A 20265-nucleotide genomic window follows, 5' to 3' on the forward strand; every position below is an offset into this window, starting at 1 on the left:
CCTCCAGAAACTTTAATAAACACTGGGCGAATATGCTGGAAAGCATTTCCACCAGTAAATACTCTGTCTTCTTCCTGGTCAGTGTGTGGATCAGAAAAGGTGACAAAGTTTGTGACATTAGTAAAATAATGAAGCAGCCATCCCATCTTTAGACTGACTACCTCTGAATTTCATGAGAGAAGAGTAAATCTTTGCATTATTGTATTTATTATTTAAGACAGTGTTATTTTGGCCCTGTGTTGGTATCAACTAAATGTAATTACTGTGGTCCAAGCCCACATTCCTTTAAGGTTCTCTAAATGTTCCACACGGAGACATTTCACCATCACACCACTTATTAGAATAGAAATTCTGCTGTATTCGAATGTGAAAATTATTGGATGTAGAAACTAAACAGATGGGTCAGGTAAGTGACAGATACTTGGAACTTTTCCTGAATATGACTTGGCTATGTTACATTTGTAAATAAGTTTTCTCACTTCCACAGACAAAGTGACCAGCTTTCCTATTATTGTAGATTCTTTTTGTAGAAAATTGGAATTTAGATGATCTGAGCCCTAAGGATGCGTACTACGATTGACTGGCTCTTGTTTCTAGAACTTTTCAATAGACAGAGTTAAAGCATAGTGGTGTTTCCTTTTTTCAAGATAAAACCATGAGTTCCAGAGCAGCCTTGGACCTGTTCTTCCCACTCAAATCCAGCCCAACAAGTTTATAAATAACCTCAGCTCTCCTACATCTGTTCTTTTTCTCCACCGCAAAAATCCCCGTTGCCTGAAATACCAACATTACCATCAATAAATAATCATAGAAACCAATAGAAAATTCTTTCTGTAGTCTTTTAGTACCTTACAGATGTACAAATTACTACTTTTTACATTCTTTTGTTTTTATTCTAGTTTAAATTTACAGTGGCAGAAATTGTTAACCCCTTCAATGGAAAAGTCTAGCCTTTCTCTTAACTAACAGAACCTCAGTTTTGTTCAGTGTCCACAAGCTATGTTTCTAATTGAGTGTAATTGAGTCCCAGATAACACTGGGTTTCTGTTAATAAGAAAGAATATGAGAATGGATAGCAAGTAGTCAGTAAGTAGATTCAGCAACACTTTCTATGAACCTTGCTTACTTCCCCAGTGTAGACATTAATGACCATCCTCCTGGCTTCCCATTGTAACTAGTAATTGACTTTATTCTTCTCATTTTGCATTTATAAATAGATTGTGTTACATCACAAACCTCATCTCATCGACCGCTTCCCCCTCCAGCACACTCTCACACACCTGCCGACAAAATCTGCTTTTAATCCTTATTAAATTGAAATATCCCACAACATTACTGTCACATTATAATTTTTGTCTATAGTAGAAACAGAAACAAACGACTAGACATATTTCTGAAAGTTTCTTCCATTTGACATTCTCTTAGAGAGAAATAATTTCCCTTTTATCCATAGCATCTAAACTGCACTTTCTTTTACATGGCTATTAATAATTACTGAAAAACATTTAACCAGAGAAGTTACAACACCTCAAATACTTAGCTAGACATCATGAGAAGTGGATGTAACATAATTCTTTTCTCAAGGACTTGCAATAAATGTTGGAAATGGACAAGATTTGGAGCTTACTCTATAACCTCATTAACGGTTTTAATAACAATTATGCATTTAAATTTAAAAGACAAACATTCTTAGATTATAGGAGCTCACAGAGGATAGCATTTTAGAGTGATAGCTTTGAAGCTAGATCCTCTGGATTTAAAAAGGATCCATCAATTTCTAGATGCATTATTTTGGATGACCTATAACTATGGAATATAAATAATATATATTTTAACTAAATAACTCCATGTGTCCATAGAACTATTAAGAGGATTAAATGTATGTGTTTATTTGTTTATATATGCATGTATGTTTTGCATCTGTATATAAATATGTAATATCATTCTCATATTACATGTGTCATTTTCTTAAATAGTTAATAAATCTTCATAATTTTTGTTAATATTGGTTGAATATTTCTCATATTTCAGAAACTCTTTCTAGTGATCTCATTGGAAAGGGCATTTGGTACATTAGAAATAGTCAATAAATGTTAGAAAAATTATAATGTTTCATTAACTTTAAGAAAATTATATATGGGACCTGAAAGGGAATTCCTTCATGATTATAAAACTAATGAAATAAAATGGAAACTTCCTTCTCCATACTAGATTAGATTTTTAAATGTGTAATCAGATTTATTCAATAACACTGATTACTAATAATAAACTTTAAGGTACAGGAATTATGTATTGTTGAGAGAGCATAGATTTTTAGGCAGGTATCTAATTAACATAAGATATTTTGCACAAATTAAATCTATAGCTGACAGTTCAAAGAACTAGTTTTTTGCATAAGCACAATAAACTTGTAGTAATATATTCTGTCACATTTAAGTAATATATTATCTATTAGAGGCTGAGACAATGTTTTATGGTTATATTGGAGAATAATAATATCAAAAAACATTCTAATGGCCCTTTTATCTAAGCCTTCTTGTGCTATGCCAGGCATGGTAAAGTAGATTTCACTTCTACGCTGATATCTTAGAAATCACCAGTAGAGATTACAATCAATTCTATATGCATTGTGGGAGACTTAACGTACACTCTTTATTACAGGTGCCTGTTTCTCCCCAACCACCAGCCAACACCAATCACAACATTCATGGTTGTTTTAAAACAGCATTAGAATCCTATTTCACAAACTTCGTTGAAGGTACTCAGTTAAGGAAAAGAAGTTTGACCAACCACAGAAATAATCACTACTCTTCTTGAAATTTAAATTGGAGTTAGGAAAACCTGAGCTAATTAACCAAATCAAAAGTTCAAATAAACTCTGGACTAAGTGTTAATGAATAAGTGTAGTAATCTAATGCAGGATATTCATGGAGAGGACATGGCTCTATTTGCTGCATTCTTACTATGTACCTGTCGTGTGTTCTGTTAATTGACTTACTCAACACTCAGCCTGAATATCACCACTCATTTCTCTTCCTCTCCCACAGAAGCTATGAAACTCAAATATTTATTCCCCAGCCTCTCTGCAGCTAGGCTACACACTTAAATTCTGTTCTTGCTAATGAGATATAAACTTTATTCATCTCCAGAGGGTTCCTTTTGCTGCCTGGCTTTCTCTGTTCTTCCTAGGTATAAAGTCACATATGCAGGCATGCACACTGACGTGCAGTGTTCATCCTGGGATACCAATGACAGAAGTCACATGCAAAGAATAGTTGAGCAAAAATTTAGGAGACTTGTTCTTTGATAGCATCATTAGCCACCTCGGTCCTTACTGAGCAAAAATAAATCAGTCAGGCTCTCTGTTACCTCCAATTTTAATTTATATGGATCCAAGTGCTTTGCTCTGTGTGGATTCGATCAACTCACTGAATTATCTCAACCACCATCACTCGTTAGGAATGGTTTCTCCACGTCACTGACAAAGAAACTTCTGCACGGAATTGTTAAATCACTGTGTTACAGGTAAACTTCTAGTACGTAGAAGGCCAAGGATTGGAAGCCATGTGGTCTGACTCTAGAGCCTTCAATCTGACCATTATATTGTGCTTCCATTTACCATGAAAATTCAGGAGGAAAAGGGAAATAAGGAGATATCTAAGATCTTCTGTGAGACCAAATGGGGTGGATTTAATTCCTAGTTTCATGATACTCCTTTGGAGTTTGCTTGTTTTGAGTGTATGGGAGCTATAAGATAAATATCCTAATTCACAAAATACATTTTCTTCATCTGTAAAATATAGGTATGAATGGATATCAATCATTGGTGTAAATCAGATACCATATGTATGATGGTCAATATAGCATGTGTTCAGAAGCGTAGTCCCAATGGAATTTCATTCAATTCTCAATGGAACTTAAAACCTTATGAAAGACCTAAAAGTAGATCATTTTTAATCTATTAAATCTTTGCTAGTCTCACAATTGTAAGGATCAAAAATTGTGTCATCTCTATTGGATTCTCTCTAGCCATACGAAGATACTTTGAATCCTTGGTTTAGCTTTCAAATTGGACTTTAAATGAAAAGATCTATCTTGTTAGTCTTGAATTATTGTTTTTCTACCTAAGATCCCAATGAATATCATCCTAATGAAAGGACTCTGATTTTTTAATTTATCCCCGTGCCAGTTCAGAGCACGGTGAAATGACTTAAACTGTGTTAGGGTAGACAGAGATGCAATTGTTGAATAAAAAAAATTACACAGCCTAAAAGTTGAGAGTTGTTTTATTCAGTGGACTTACTGAGGATGCAGCCTTTCTGATTACTCTGCAGGACTGCTCTGAAGAGACAGGGGAGGAGCCAGTATACACAGGAGTTTTTGCAACAAAGACCGGGTAGTCCGAACATTGAAAGATTATTGCTAATTAAAGAAAACCAGATATCTCAAGTTAAGGAATTGAGCACTTTCCTATGTATGGGAAGGTGCAAAAGTCTGGGCTCATTGAAGTCATTCCTTTGATGTGAACCTAGCTATCCAGGGCCAGTATCCTGTTCTCTCTCATCCTGAGTTCCTTCCTGCTCACTATTGGGGGTGGCGGTAGTGGCTGATGACTTGATGGCTGCAGCATCCTTTGTGTACTGTTATGGCTGGTGATATTTTCCATTCACATGATGTAACATAAGTAACAGAAATATTTTAGAGCCATTGACCATCTCCAATGTGACACTGAGGAACTATTTGCTTACTTGGTGTGGGTTGGTGGAGAGCAATGAACAATCAGTGGTGCGTATGCTTCTTTGTCCCTTTGAGGGCTAGTCTGCCATTTTGAAATCTTCAGCATGTCATAGAGTTTGACCAATTTGCCAATTTTTGACCCTCCTGTAAACTTCTACAATTAAGTCTAAGAGTCAGGTCCTTGGACAAAATCTAATGAAATTTATAGTTCCTGCCTTGAATTTTCCATTACAGAATATTCACTGTGGACTAAAGATGCTCATTCTACAAAGAAATCTTCAACAGACAATGAGTCTCATGTTGACTTTCTGGGCTAATATAGAACTATAGCAAGTCAACTATAATCTTAAATAAAAGGCCTATGTGTAAGTTATGATTCCTTGATTTAGGTGCTTCATAATTGTTTGTATGTGATGATTTTAAGAGCAAAATGTAATATAATATACTAAACAAATCATCCTCCAATTAAAGTAAAATTCTCAACAAAGTAATTCAGTAATATGGTAAGGCCCCTGATGGCTAATATAATTCTCAGTAATATGTTCACCATGTAATAGCAAAACCATAGAAGTAGTAGTCACTTGTAAATTTTATTTTCCAAGTGAATCAGCCATAAAGGCTACCATTTAACAAACAGATGTTCAAAGCTCTGATATTTGTTATGTTAATAACCCCAATGGCTATGCTTGATTTGCAAATGTAATTCTTCTCACACCTGGTTGCCTGTGGCATTAATCCCTAGAGGAATATCTTACAAACATTTTTACCTGGAAAGAAATTAAGATAGCATATCCCTTCTAGAATCTCAATTACTTATGATCCTGTTATTAAAAAATCCAAGATTATTGAATTTAGAGTCAATAATCAAATGCTACAAAACTTACAGGCAGTCAATATCGGCAATGTATTATTTTTAGGAGTCCTCTATATTAAAAAAGTATTGCATATGTAACAAACATCAGTAGGTTAGAAGTTTTAGCTCTGTGGTGCTTTCCTCCTAGGACATCTTAAGTGGGGACAGACCGTTAGAGGAAACCAAAGCCTAAAATTGAAGTGGTAAAACCAGATTTTATACAGGAACTGCTTTAATAGGAGAAAAGACACCTGCATAGAAGAAGCAGGCTCATTTCTGAATACAGTGTGGGCAAGTGGGGGCTTACAGCGAGGGAGAGAGTGGGGGTGTCAGTGTATGGAAAACCACTAAGAGGAAACAGTAGGGGCCAGGGGGCTTCTGGCTAAACTGACTTGATAGGATTCTGGTTGAAAGCGACCAGCGTGATCAGGTATCATGGATGGGGATTCTCACTAAAATGACAGGATTTTTGCTAAAATTGGGTGATGCGAAGGCAAATATAGACGTCCAGAAGTCAAGACCTCATTCAGACTAGGATTCAGAGGATCCTGACTAAAGTTTGGTCAAGTGGAAAGTCTTTGTCAAAACTCATTCTATCTATAAAACAGATTTCACAAATGCAGCTCTATGAACCAGGGCATAGGGAGAGGTCATTCACCATGCGTTTCACCTCCTTTTCTTCTGTGGTCACCTTATTGCCACCTGTAGAAATTCCAGAGGTCCATCCATGTGAGAGGTGTTCTGACAATTAGTGATCATGCTGATTCTGGAGTTAGACTGACTTTTGAATTCTTTCTTCCGCTCTTTCTGGGTATTGACAAAATTATTTACCCTCCAGAAGCCTTAATTTTATCACCTAAACTGTAAGTAATATTAAGTGTAAGCAATGCAACTTCCTGCATAGGACTTATAGGATAATTAAATCAGATAATTCATCAGTATGATCATTTAAATTAGTGGATTTTCTATCAACACAATGATGGTAAGTAATAGGGACAAATCATTACTGTAAGTATAAGCAAGCAACATTCTGTATAAAATGCTTATTTCAAATGGTTTTTCCCTATGAGTTTGAATATATGATTTAAAAAATTGATGAATGAAGTGAAAGAAGGACTAGCGTTAGTGTTCGATAGTCAATTAATAAAATATAAGGGATGAAAAAAAAGATAAAGCGAAGACATTGCCAGTGGACCAGAACCTGGTACCCACAGTGAGATTTCCTTATGTTTAATTAATTAATTAATTAATTTAAATTTATTTCTCTATTATTGCTTTATTTGGGAGAGGTAATTGTGTTTTTATTTACTTATCTTTAATGGAGATACTGGGGATTGAACCCAGGACCTTATGCTTGCGAGTCACGCATTCTAGCAGTGAGCTGTCCCCTCCTCACTCCTTATGTTTATTTTAAACAGTTTCCCTGATAGTAATCTGAAATGGAGTATACTTTCAAGGAGTTTGGAGTCAAATTGGGAAAAAGATTTGAAAAGATACAATATCAATATAATGTATTAAATACGATGATAAAAATTAATGCACACAGTTAATACAGCATGGCTTTCTGGGGTTGACTTATGAAAAAGGTAATCAAATTGTTGAAATATTGAATAAGATGGGATATTACCTCAGTCAAATTTTAAAGCATGGGTATGCCAACTGGGGTTATTATTCAAAGAATGTAATTCTGTCTAAATTGTTCAAAGAGAAAGGGGTTTGTAATGGACCATTAAATGACATTTAATCATTGGGCGTACTGGTAAAACAGACTCTAGTCTAAGCTTCCAGAAAAATTTCCCGAAACCATTTTACAGGTTGGGGTTGTTAATTGAGGGGCTTCACCTGCTGTAATCAGGAAGCCATCTGCTGATCTGAGAAATTATAGCAAGTCTTCACTCTAAGTGGATACTATTCTGCTATAATTGGGAAGCCGCCTAAGCCAGGAAGCTGAATCCGCTTTTGTATTATAATAAAATCAATGTCTGGAATTCTGCCACTCTCTCTCTCCCTAGTTATTAAGTTCTGATCTCAAGGCTTACAAGAATAATAGGCTGATATGAGACACAATAGAGTTAGAAAAGTGTCATTTTAACTTTCTAACTTCCACCATGCAAGAAGGTATACTAGAGAGAAAGGTTGAAATAAATGTTAAGTGATCACATCCACAGTGTGAATTATCCATAGGAATTAGGATGAAGGAATGATCAGACTAACAAATAGCAAGCAGAGGTGCTGGATGTGAAATCACATGAAGCATGTAAAAATATAAACAGTGAAAGGACAGTGTTAAGTACAACAGAGAAACTGACTAGAAATGGAACAGGTGGACAGAGGCTGCAATGTAGAGGGGTTTTTATGACAAAACCCAAATATTTTGTTCCATGGGTGATGAGAATTTTCTCTTTTAGAATAGATGGTACATGAAAGACTCTGTACCTCTGAATATATTCTTCATGATTGGAAAAATAATTTCCCCCTCATTTAATCCACTTTCCACACACTCTTTTCTTAAAGATATTTTCTACTTTCCTATAATGGATACAATAGAGTGTAAGTTATTTAATCATAAATTGTGATTCTGCTTTGAAGAAAAGCCAACTTTTGGGTTATTTCTACCTTTATGGATTCCTGCTTTCATTTTATATTTAACCTCTGAGGATTATGAATTTCTTTCCAGGTATATTAAAGCATGAGGCATTATTTCCCTCAACACTTTTAAGCAGACATTATCAATAGAATTTTCAAATATAATGTATATTGTGAAATATGAGGAAATTGAAAATACAATTAAGGAGAAAAGAGCCCATAAAAATGAACCAAGAGGTTTGAAAAGGGACCAAATTGAACCTTTAGAATGACAAATATATTAAGATAAAACATTTGCCTTCCAGACAGGATGTAGCAGGTAACAGCAGATATTGCTCTCAGTGCAACAACTAGAAAACATAGATACATTACAAAAGTGATATTTTGAAGGCATCGGAAGTCTGGAGAAGCCACAAAGTAAAATTGTAGGGAGGTAAGAGACCTTCGGAGACAAGTGGATGCTGGCTGGCTCTCTTCTTCCGTGAGGGCATTTACTCATGCTGCATTCAAGTTAAAGATCAAGCTTGGTAGTAATTAAGATGGTCTCCAGAAGTCAAGGTGGAGCTCAGTGGTGGCGCATGTGCTTAGCATGCATGAGGTCCCGGGTTCAATCCCTGGTATCTCCATTAAATTAAAAAAAAAAAAGAAACAAAAAGCAAGCAACACAATCAAAAATGGGCAGAAGACCTAAATAAACATCTCTCCAAAGAAAACCTGGATGTCTTCTTTGGAGAGACCAACAGGCACATGAAAATATGCTCAATATTGCTACTTATCAGAGAAATGCAAATCAGAGCTACAATGAGGTAGCACCTCACACCAGTCAGAATGGCCATCATTCAAAAGCCCACAAATGACAAACAAACACTGGAGAGGCTGTGTAGAAAAGGGAACCCTCCTACACTGCTGGTGAGAATGTATTTAGAAACTAGAAAACATACTTCTAAATTAGCTATAGGTCAATGGCAATATTAAAACAAATTAGAAATTTTTAAAGAGAATAATGAAAAAAATGGGAACACACACAACAAATCAAAACTTGTGCTACGTGACTAAAGTACTTCTTAGAGAGATGTTTAGAGTGCTGAATGTCTGTTAAAAAAAGTGTGGAGTCAATAACGTGAACTTTTTCCCTTAAGAATATAGAAAACAAAGAACAAATTTAACATTACGTAAGCAGAAGAAAGGAAGTAATAAACGTAAGAATAGAATTCATGAAATATAAAATTGATTGCTAAGACATAAATAATATTGTCTGCAACAACTTAAGAATGTTCATTCTTTTCAAGCACTCTGAGAGCTTCTTCAACGTGGATTTTGTTACATTGAGTAAACCTGACCAAATTTCAAGACTGATACCCTTCAGAGGATGTTTACTGACAAGGTAATTAGGCTGATAAAATAATTTTAAAAAGTAAAAAAAAAAAAAATCCCACCTAATTTAAAAAATAATCTATACTAAGAAAAAATTTCTTACTGAATTTAAAATCATAATGGAAATTAGGACATATTTAGAGCTGACAAATAACAAAAGCAGTCCACATCAATACTTGTGGGATGCAGTTAAGGTAATGCTAAAAGGAAATGTATAGATTGAATATGAAAAAAAATCTGGAGATTAATGAATAAAAATTAAGAAAGTAAAAGGAAGGAAAAACAAAAATACAGAAAAATAATAAATAACAAAACCAACATATACTATTTAGAATCACATTAGCCAAAGTTTATTCTCAAGTGTAAAATAAAATAAATAGAATCAACCACTAGCAAGATTAATCAAGCAAAAATAAGTAATATAAATAAACTCCACCAGAAGTGCAAAGAGGACATAATGCCAGATACTGCAGAAATAAATATAAGAAAGTATCATTAACCTGATGTCAGTGCATCTTGAAACTTAGGTAAAATGGACAATTCCATTACCAAAATTAACTGAAGAAGAAATATGAAACTTGAGGTAGATAACCATTAGAGTAATTGAATCAGTAGTAAAAAAATCTTCCCACAAATGAAAAACAACTGACAAACGGCATTATCAGTGGGTCTGAAAAACATTTAGAGAATAAATAGACTGTGATATTAAACCAATTGTCCAAAGAACAGGAAATGTGAACAATCTACAGCTTATTTCATGAGACAAATATAGCATTGATATCAAAATCAGTAAAAAAAAAAAAAAAGAAATACTAAGATAGCACTACAGCTAAAGCTTAATTATAAGCACAGATGTGAAAATTCTAAGCAGAACATTAGCTCCCAAATGCAGCAATTTATTGAGAAATAAATATACCTCCTAGCCAAATAAGTTTTAATTGCAGGAATAAACGTATTAAATGTTAAAATATTGGAAAATAAATCAAGTTGCCATTATCTTCACATGGCAGAAAGATTTCTATAGAAATCTAGATGAAAATATAGATAAGCAATCAGGATTAGAGAGCTTAGTAAAGGTTTTAGACACTCAGTGCACAAGAATGGTTACATTTCATCTATCAGAAAAAACAGAGTATGTAATTTTTTATAGACTATACTTATACTAGCAATCACAACTTTATAACTACTGAGGATTGAATCTAACAAAATTTATACAATATTTTGATGTATAAAATTCCAAAATAGTATAGGAAACCATAAAAGAAGCCCTAAGTAGATGTACACATGTGTATCTTACAAATAACAAAGAAAAAAAGTAGAAAAATAATTTCTCGACCTCAGTAGAAATTAGAGGATTAGAAATTAAGACCACAATGAGATATCGTTTAACCACTACACTGGCAGGAATTTAAAAGTCTGATAAATATAAGGATGTGGAGCAAAGACATGCTTACTCTTTTCTTATTGGCTTATAAATTTATATAGAAACACTGTGAACAATTGGTTGACATTATCTACATATGTCAAAATTGGTTCATAACTTATGATTCAGAAGCTAAGTACACATCCAAAGAGATTCTTGCAAATGTTCAGATGATTTAGACATTCATGGTTAATGCAGCAATATATGTAATGTCAAACTGGAACCAATTCAAACGTCTACCAAATGTATCAATTTGATAATGGCTACATTATGGTCCACTAATTAATTGAATACTATACAGCAGAGAATGGGAATGATCTGTACTCACAAACATCAACACCGTTGAAATGTAAGGACATAATATTAAGTAAAGGAAAAAAAATAACTAGTTACATGTATAGAGGAGAAAAACTTTCCCTTTCTTTCCTTTTGGGTCCTTTGGCCAGTCTAGTAGCTAAATTGATGTAAGACAGATTAACAGGAGAAAAACAAATTGATTATATATGGGAACTCATAAAATATGAGACTCAAGTAAGTGACCAAAGCAGGCAGTTTTATGTCTTTCATACAAAGAAACAATAAATTTGTGAACAGTTGACAAAGCGAAGGGGTTTGGGCTTGGAGTAGCGAATTAGTGCAAAAGTCACAAGGTTTGTTTATCCAGCCTTCTTTGCCCTGAAATCCCCATCTCTGGGAGAAGTATGGGTCTCTACCTCCTGATACAGTGAGGGTACCTTTCACATGGGACATTTATTTCCTGCTTTCAGGGGACAAAAGAGGGTCATGGTGTCATTCTTGCACCTTCTTTTCTTCAAGTAACTTTTATTCAAAATAATTAATATGCTTACTCAGCCATAAAAACTTACAGCATAACGCCATTTGCAGCAACATGGATGCTCCTGGAGAATGTCATTCTAAGTGAAGTAAGCCAGAAAGAGGAATGAAAAATACCATATGAGATCACTTATATGTGGAATCTAAAAACAAACAAACAAATAAATAAACAAAGCATAAATACAAAACAGAAACAGACTTACAGACATAGAATACAAACTTGTGGTTGCCAAGGGGGTGGGGGGTGGGAAGAGATAGACTGGGATTTCAAAATTGTAGAATAGATAAACAAGATTATACTGTATAGCACAGGGAAATATATACACAAGATCTAATGGAGAAAAAAATGTGACAATGAATATATATATGTTCATGTATAACTGAAAAATTGTGCTCTACACTGGAATTTGACACAACATTGTAAAATGATTATAAATCAATAAAAAATGTTAAAAAAATTAACATGCCAAAGTGGCATATTTTAGAGCAGCATATTTTGTTCCTGTTCCTTTGAAACATCAAGAAGTTTCACAATCTAGAGGCTGAGTTGGAAGAACAATCCCATTGTTTCATTGAATTCATATTTTAGACTTGAAAATAAGTTATTTCAGTTAAACAGTTGTGTCTCATTTTAGGATATGATCATGCAGCTCATCTCCCAAAGTTAGAACTACATTGTTTGAGAAATCAGGTGTTTAATAAGGCATTTTAATGGAAATAAAAGGAAAACAATGGTTAACAATCAGAGCAAACTATTATCCCAGTTTCTGAGTTCTGAAGACGGTAGTAAAGATTTTTACCCATCAGTCTCAAAGCATCTTTCGATGAAGCGAGGGCAGGTAGCTTAAGGGAAAAGAAGAAAAATTTCCTTAAACCTGGAGACACAAAACATTATAAAGCCAGCAATGTTTCAATCAAAAGAGTCATAAGAAATTATAATTTCCCTTATCTGTTAACTTAGCCCCATGTAATTAAATCTTGCTAGCCTTAATTTTTTTGTTAGCAGTTTGGGGAATTCAGTTTTTCCTTAGAGTTCTGTAAATTCTTCCCAGTTCAATAGCGTAATCTGAAAGTTATAAGAAACCTGTATTCTAACGTACTTGTAAGAGTCTTTTTCATGAATCTCTCTGAAGATAAAACACTTTTGCAAAACCATCAGAGTGAAACCACAGATTCTATAGATGACAAAAACTTTTAAAATGCCCAGGGTTGAAGATCTGATGAGAGCTCATCACAATGCTATTGACAAGGAACTTTGGCTACTTCTGTGATAATACATCTTAAGATAGTAACAAGAATTACAAGTGATAGCATTGTACTAGGATTATAATAGGATATGCCAGATTTCTAGGAATTTCATACAATTTCTATGCAGCAGTTAGAACATATACCTAGACAAATACAACATAAAGAAGGCTTAGTAGTAATTTATTACTGGACAATGCTTCCCATGTATTTTAACATACCAAATAACCCCTATTGAGTTAACATTTCAAAGATTTTAATAAGGAAAAGAAACAAATAGTTTGAGATGTTCTGAGGAGCCTCTGGAAAATCCCAGCTTACTTCCAAATTAAGAAAAAGAAAAACTCCATTTAGAATTTGATTTTGAGAAGTTTGTCGAAAATGTCAAAAAAGTTTAAGACACTTGGTTAGGTAAAATCGGACAATAGAATCAATGCTTATCTATTGAACCAAAGTGACAATCAAGGATTTCACAGGCAAATACAGAAAATTACATAATTATAAGCTAAACTTAGTTTTATAATAGCGAACACTTGCGTGTAAGTCATCAAAGACCTGATGATGACAGTGTGAAGTACGGTTAGTAAGACACAAAGTCTTTGTTTAACAAGCAGATTACTTAAAAGGTAAATGAAAACCTTTGTTCATTTGTTTTAGTATGAGCGGACCGATAATCTAATAAAATTGGTCCTTTTAGTAGCAGGAGAAAGCCAAATTCTGATTTTTATCAATGTGCTTTTGATATTAAAATTCATTCCTTTCCAGAAAAATTATCTTAGCCTTCTTGACCATACATAAAATTTCTTTCCCACAATTCTTTTTTTCACAGTTCTTCTACCACTTTCTTTTTTATGTTCAAGTTGTGCCCCATGTTTTTCCTATTTCCCATCCTGAAATAACTAGCTTCATTCTAGGACAAAATTACTTTATTTTCCCTAAACAAAAATGCAGCTTCATTTCTCATCTTTCCCTTACTAAAAACACACGTCTTTCTTTTCTTGCATACAGAGATTTCCCCTTATTATTTTAGTAGTTTTAATTACATATATTAATTAGATTTCTTAACCTTTTAGAAACCTTACCAAAGAGGTAAGCAATAATGTTACACCAGCATTCTTTAGATTAGCAAATTTATGAATTTATTTCATGATTTCTAGAGACATATGCTTATTTATAGTACAAATTTTTAATATGTCCCTATACGTATTTACTAATAGATTCAAATATTTTTAGTTCCTCTGTAAAAAGGAAACTAAACAGTTTACCAGCCTCTGTATAGTAATTAATGTTGCTGTGTTTTATCTTATTTGGAAATGATTTAGGTAGTCAATAAATTGCTATCATTTAATTCAACTTAGCAAAATTCTAAGTGTAAAAGTTACCAGAGATGCTTGGGAAGCTATTTAAGCAGACATATTCCGAAACATAATTATTGTTGAAAAGTTCCCTTAAATTCCTTTCCCATTTACATCTATTTAATTCACTTGTTTCCAACAGTCATATCTAGATTACTCATGAAAATTTCATGAGCCATCAGAGTAGCCAGCCATCATCTTAAGTAATTTTTCTTGCTGACAAACTTTGCAACAGATACAGCATGAGTTTACTTGACTTTCAGTAAACCTAGCTGAAGTATTATACTTAATGCTGTTAGCTCCAAAGACATGTCTGTATTAATTAAACCAACAAACTTAAACTAGATTTTATTTACCAAAGATTTTCACAGGCCACCTGAACTAAAAAAAAAAAAAAATTGTGTTAGTTTTTATATTTCTTAGTTTTAGGAACACTTAATTAATAAGCAGTTATTTTAAGCCAATTAATTGGAGATTTCTTATGAATTAATTTCGGTAATACCACCAGAAGGTAGTGAAGTGTCACATATACATTTATAACATACATCTGTAGACATACACAAACATGCAGACAGACAAAAACAGAACCTTGTAGCTTTCATTTTAAAATTTTAGCTAGAAGTCAGGTGTAACAATATGAAACTCACTAGTTTATAAATAACAGTTGGAATAGTTTAATTTTTACCTGCTCTTATAGCTAAGCTCTTTACTATTTATAAAGAAGTTTTTTAAGATATGTATTTGACCTTGACAAGTAATCTTTTGAAGGCTATAAGCTAGATTTTGGCAAGGGAGACTTTTTAACAATTTGTATTAAAAAAAAAACAAAAACAGTTTTTCTTTTGTTCCTTCAGTCTAAGGTGAATGTGAGCATTGTTTTAGTTACCCCTTGGAGTGTTTACATTTCAAAGATACGGTAATATTTACATGTTCAAGGGACAGAGGAAGAATGCAAGTTTTCTCCAAGACTAGGAGTCCTGGAGTATATTTGTCTGTTATCAGAAGTCTAGGGTAATTACTATTTAAATGTTTGCTTCTTTTTCCTATGTGCATGATAATTGTTACTTCTAATGTCTTGATTTTTTACAATATCTGTAAATTACTGAACGCAAATTAAAGAAAAGATCTGAGTGGACTTTGTGCTGCTCTCAGAGTTATGCTTTTGTTTCTCTAAAGATTCAAGTTGGAAATCAAGAATTTTTTATTTTAACTTTTTTCTCTTGCACTTCTGGAAGCTTTCTTCAAAGAACTGGTTAGCTGCTTTCATTACAATGCTTATGTTACCAAGTCAAGACTCATTCTGCTTGCCCAATGACAGGACGATAAATCAAGAGAGGAGGTGTTGGGGCAAAGAATAGCAACTCTGTTTGGATAACCAGCAGACTGAGAAGATGGGGGACTAACGTCCTGGAGAACCATCTTCCTCAAGTCAGAATTCAGGCTCCTTTTATACTAAAAGGGGAGGGTGTGTGGTTGTTTGCTGCAAACTTCTTGGTGTCAGAATCCTTTGTTCTTGCAGGTGTCCACATGGGTCAGGTTGTGGTGCCCCTGGAAACCTCTAGTAAGACAAATGTTATTCCCTGTTCTGAAACTTTTTATCTTTGTATGAATAGAAAAGTGTTACCCCCTTAAAGGTCAGAGCCTTGAGGATGGGCTCTCCTGTCTATGTCAGGCTCCAGGCAACATCCTTTTACAAAAGGTGCAGAACCAGCATGACTGAGCCCAGGAAACAGAGCCCAGGGTTGGAGGTAAAGGGATAGATTCAGTGTGGAGTCAGATCTGTTCTTCTCTGTTACACTTAGAGGTTGACTAGCTGACTCATCCATAGTATTTTGAGTTTTTTTATATCAGGGAGAAAATTTCCGTCTAAGGTGCAGATTAAGAGATTTGCATGTCCTGGAAATGAGCTTCAGGATTTAGTGCAGCACACCTTTGAAAAGTCTGTATAAAGTGTTCAGCGGAGACCTTTGGAGGCTTCACTTATTTGTGAGTGCACAATTCAATCTTAGGCCAATGCACCTTGATGGAGAAAGTCGCGACTGATGTTTCTTTCAGTCCCTGGATTTCAGCCTCCGGCTGAGCCACGTCCTGGTCCTGTGCAGGAGGGCCTGGGAGAGTTTCCAGTCATCTGTTTCTTGGGTGAGGATTTTTTGTTTCCCCAGTCTGGTTTGTCTGATAACTACAGTATAATTGCAGGTGGGAAGAATTCCTGTTAGCAGACAGTCAGGGTCTCTGTGATGAGGTTAAATGGCTGCTAATCTTTCCAGCTCCTCTCTGAATGTGGTAGGCTTTTCTGAAAGGGGAGGTAAAAGGGCTTTATGATTACAATGATCTACTGGGGGAGTAGCGGGGCATGAATTCTTTGGGAGAGACCCTGAAATGTGTTTGCAAAAGACATTGCATAGGAAATCTGGAAATTGACTGGGCCTGACTGTAGAGCCCAGCAAAGCCAGCCTTCATCCCAGGCTCCTGCTAAATTTACCTCCTGACACTCAGCACTTAAGTAAGTATACACCGCAAGCCTGGAGGTCAGGCCCGAGTGTTCTCTGTAAATCTTGCAGGGAAGGAGTAGTTAAATTAGGCAGCAGTTTGTTTAAGAGATTTTCTGGGGAAGGTGGAAGACATTGGAAGCTAAGGGAATTTGCTGAGGAGACAGGGCCAGCTTTTAAGAAGGGTAAGCAATGTTGGCTAGAAACTTCAGTTTTTGTTCCAAGTCTAGTTTCTGTTCTTTCGTCTTGCTGAGAGAGTCCCTAAGGCTGGCTGTTGCACTTCTTTGGGTCCACTTTTTAATTTGGTCTTTTCATAGGTTCTGATAAGATGATTGTTTAGGATGAGAGGGCTCTAAGAAAATTTGTTTTCTTTTAAATATAGTCAATTCAAAGGATTTGTCATGTGGCCACCGATGGGTAGAACCTTATATTAATATCAATAGCGACTCAAACCAAGAAGCCTTTTTGCGGCCTAACCAGGGATGCAAGAGGTCTCCCAAAGGAGAGTGCAAAAGACACAGCCCTCGCAAGACCCAGGGAGTCTAGTCTCAGAGTTTCCTGAGGGAAGCAAAGACCATAGTTGTTACATGTAGTAAGAATTGTACAGTAAAGATGGTGTCTGCAGTCTCTCAGGGGAACACGAGACACCTCCGGTTACAGACCTGCCAGCCTGGGATACCAGGCATGTGCCACCGTTGCCTTTCCAGCACTTACAAAGCAAGAGACTCTTCATGGACTAGGAACACTTAGGACAAAATCCCCTGCGAGCTGGCTCAGCCAGGCAGAGAGAATGCTGCTTGTAATTTTGTGTCTCAAAACCCCAGTCTATTCAGCTGGCCACCAGATTAGACTCCAGTATATATACCTTCTAGGTGGTGGAAACCAGAGGGAGTATTCTCAATGGTCACAAAGCCAACCTTTCAAGACATAGAACAAGCTGAAAGAAAAATCTTGTCTGATTTTTACATGGGGGACTTTGCACATTAAGTTTGGGTTGATTTTGAAACATCCACCAGAGAGCCACATGGACAGTTACAAATACAAGTCTGAGAGGGTGTGGCGCTGTCTGGCCATCATTAGCAAGAACATGACAGTTAAAGTCACATGATTTGGGGACCTTGAACTGTGGTTTTTCCAACATTAAGAGGTAAGGGAGAATGAAGAGACCAGCAAAGGTCCATGGAAAGAAATTTCCAGTGAGGTGGTAGAGAGGCAGTGGGCAGCAGGTATACCAGGGAGGAGGAAGTGATTAACTGCACCCAGAACTGATGACCAATAGGACACAATTTATCATTCAAGCACTGACAATGAGGGTGGAACAGATGATAGTACTTTTGGTTGAAGGAAAGAAATCAAAGTCTGGTTGAAGTGTGTTTGAGACAGAAGAAGAGGGGAGGAATCATGGCAAATTAACTGTAGGTATGTTTTCAAGATCGTGTTTTGCTTTGCGTTATGTTTGGGAAAGGAGAGGGAGGTCAGGAGAAGTTGGTTCAAAAGAAAAACAATAGGGAAAATCAGAGCGTGTGTGTGGAGCTGGCCCAGACACTGAGAGTAACTGGTGGGGTTAGAGTAATAGGAGAAAGTAGTTGAAGGACTGATCTTGTAAGCTCATTGTAAGAGCGGATGGAGGAGCACATCATTAATTGTGCTCTGGGACCCAGTTTCCCACTTCTTGTTCCCATCAGCAAAGTGTTCTCCAGACTCTTAACTGGGCGCCCTACAATTCAACTCAATACAACCCCATTCTGACACCATCTATGGGGAGATGGCACCCAATTCCACAGGTAAAGGGTTCAGTCCAGCAAGACTCCCCTCAAACCCCCTGCCCCCACTTCAGATATCAGTCATGGCCCAGGTTGTCACCTGTGCTTCTGGCTGACCAGCTATAGACTGGGGGTCCCTGCAACTCCCTCCTCTGGTTACAGTTATTTGTTAGAGCAGCTCACAAAACTCAGAGGAACGTTTTCCTTACTAGAATACCAGTTGATTATAGAAGGATGCAACTCGGGAACAGCCAGGTGGAAGAGATGCCCAGGGCAAGGTCTGGAGAAAGGGTGTGTGAGTCTCCCTGCTTCGCTGGGCATGCCTCTCCTTCCTGCATCTCTAGGTGCTCATCAAACTGGAAGCTCTGGTCCCTTTAGTTTCTTTGTTTGTTTGTTTCTGTACATTACATTCCCATGACCTACCTTCTGGGGTTTCATGGGGGCTTCATCACATAGGCTTATATGATTAAATCATCAGCCGCTGGTGATCGAGCCAACCTCCTCAGAGGCTGCAGGGTGGAGCTGAGAGTTCCAACCCTCTTACCACACGATTGGTTCTCCTGGCAACCAGTCCCCATCTTTGAGTGTTTCCAAAAATCACCTCATTCACGTAATAAAACACAACTTTATCACTCTCATAAATTTAGGAAATTCCAAGGGTTTTAGGAGCTCTGAGCCAGAAATGAGGATGAAGACCAAGTGTATATATCTCTCATAAATCACGTTATCACATTTATGTTTAGTTGGGTGACATAAGGTGTGAAGCCAGGGCATAGATATGCAAATAGATGTAGACTTGGTAGTTTATGGCAGTTCTCTTCTGACTGTATCGATTTTCTCAGTGAAATAAGAAACAAGATCATTTTTTTGAGCATGATAATAAAGGAGAGGTTTTAGAGGTTTGAGGGAACAAGACGTGAAATAGACATTTAAGAACACGTGAAAAGAAATGGCTTAGGGAAATATAGTATGGTTGTTATTTGCCATTAAGAGAAAAATGCACATCATAATCATGAAATCAAGATGCGAAGAGTAAGCATGGTTGTTTTGTTGTAAATATATATTCGGATAGGGCAGAGTCTAGGTAGAAATTTGGACTTAGATTTGAGATTTTGCCAAGAAAATATTAAAAGATAGAAAGTCAGGATCTTTGAAGATGAATGCAAAAGACTGATTTGAATTATTGGCCATGGGTTTAAGCTAAGTAAGTAGGAAGGAGTCTGCAAGAAGGTGAGTGAGTGTGAAAAGTTAATAGAATCAGTGGATTGGATGTTTTGGTGGGATAGACATGTTACCAGAATTGGCATATTGTGTTGAAATTGTGAAGTATTGCAGTTATTGATAATGACCTTGGCATGGGAGTAAATGGCGGAGGGGACGTGTGGAACATGATCATTGAAGAGTCCATGGAGCTGAGAACCAGGCTATTAGAAAAATCATCTAAGGAGTGTTGAAATCTCAAAGAACGTTAGAGAAGTGACCATGAGCCTGAAGTTGAAAATTGTCAAGGAAAGGAGGATCAGTAGGTGCCTGCAGTAAAAAATGATGATGGATGGATAATAAACTCTGATGGATGCATGAGATTCAAAGCTGGAGGAGGTGAAAG

The sequence above is a fragment of the Vicugna pacos genome, chromosome 2 (assembly GCF_048564905.1).
Source record: "Vicugna pacos chromosome 2, VicPac4, whole genome shotgun sequence".
Taxonomy (NCBI): domain Eukaryota; kingdom Metazoa; phylum Chordata; class Mammalia; order Artiodactyla; family Camelidae; genus Vicugna; species Vicugna pacos.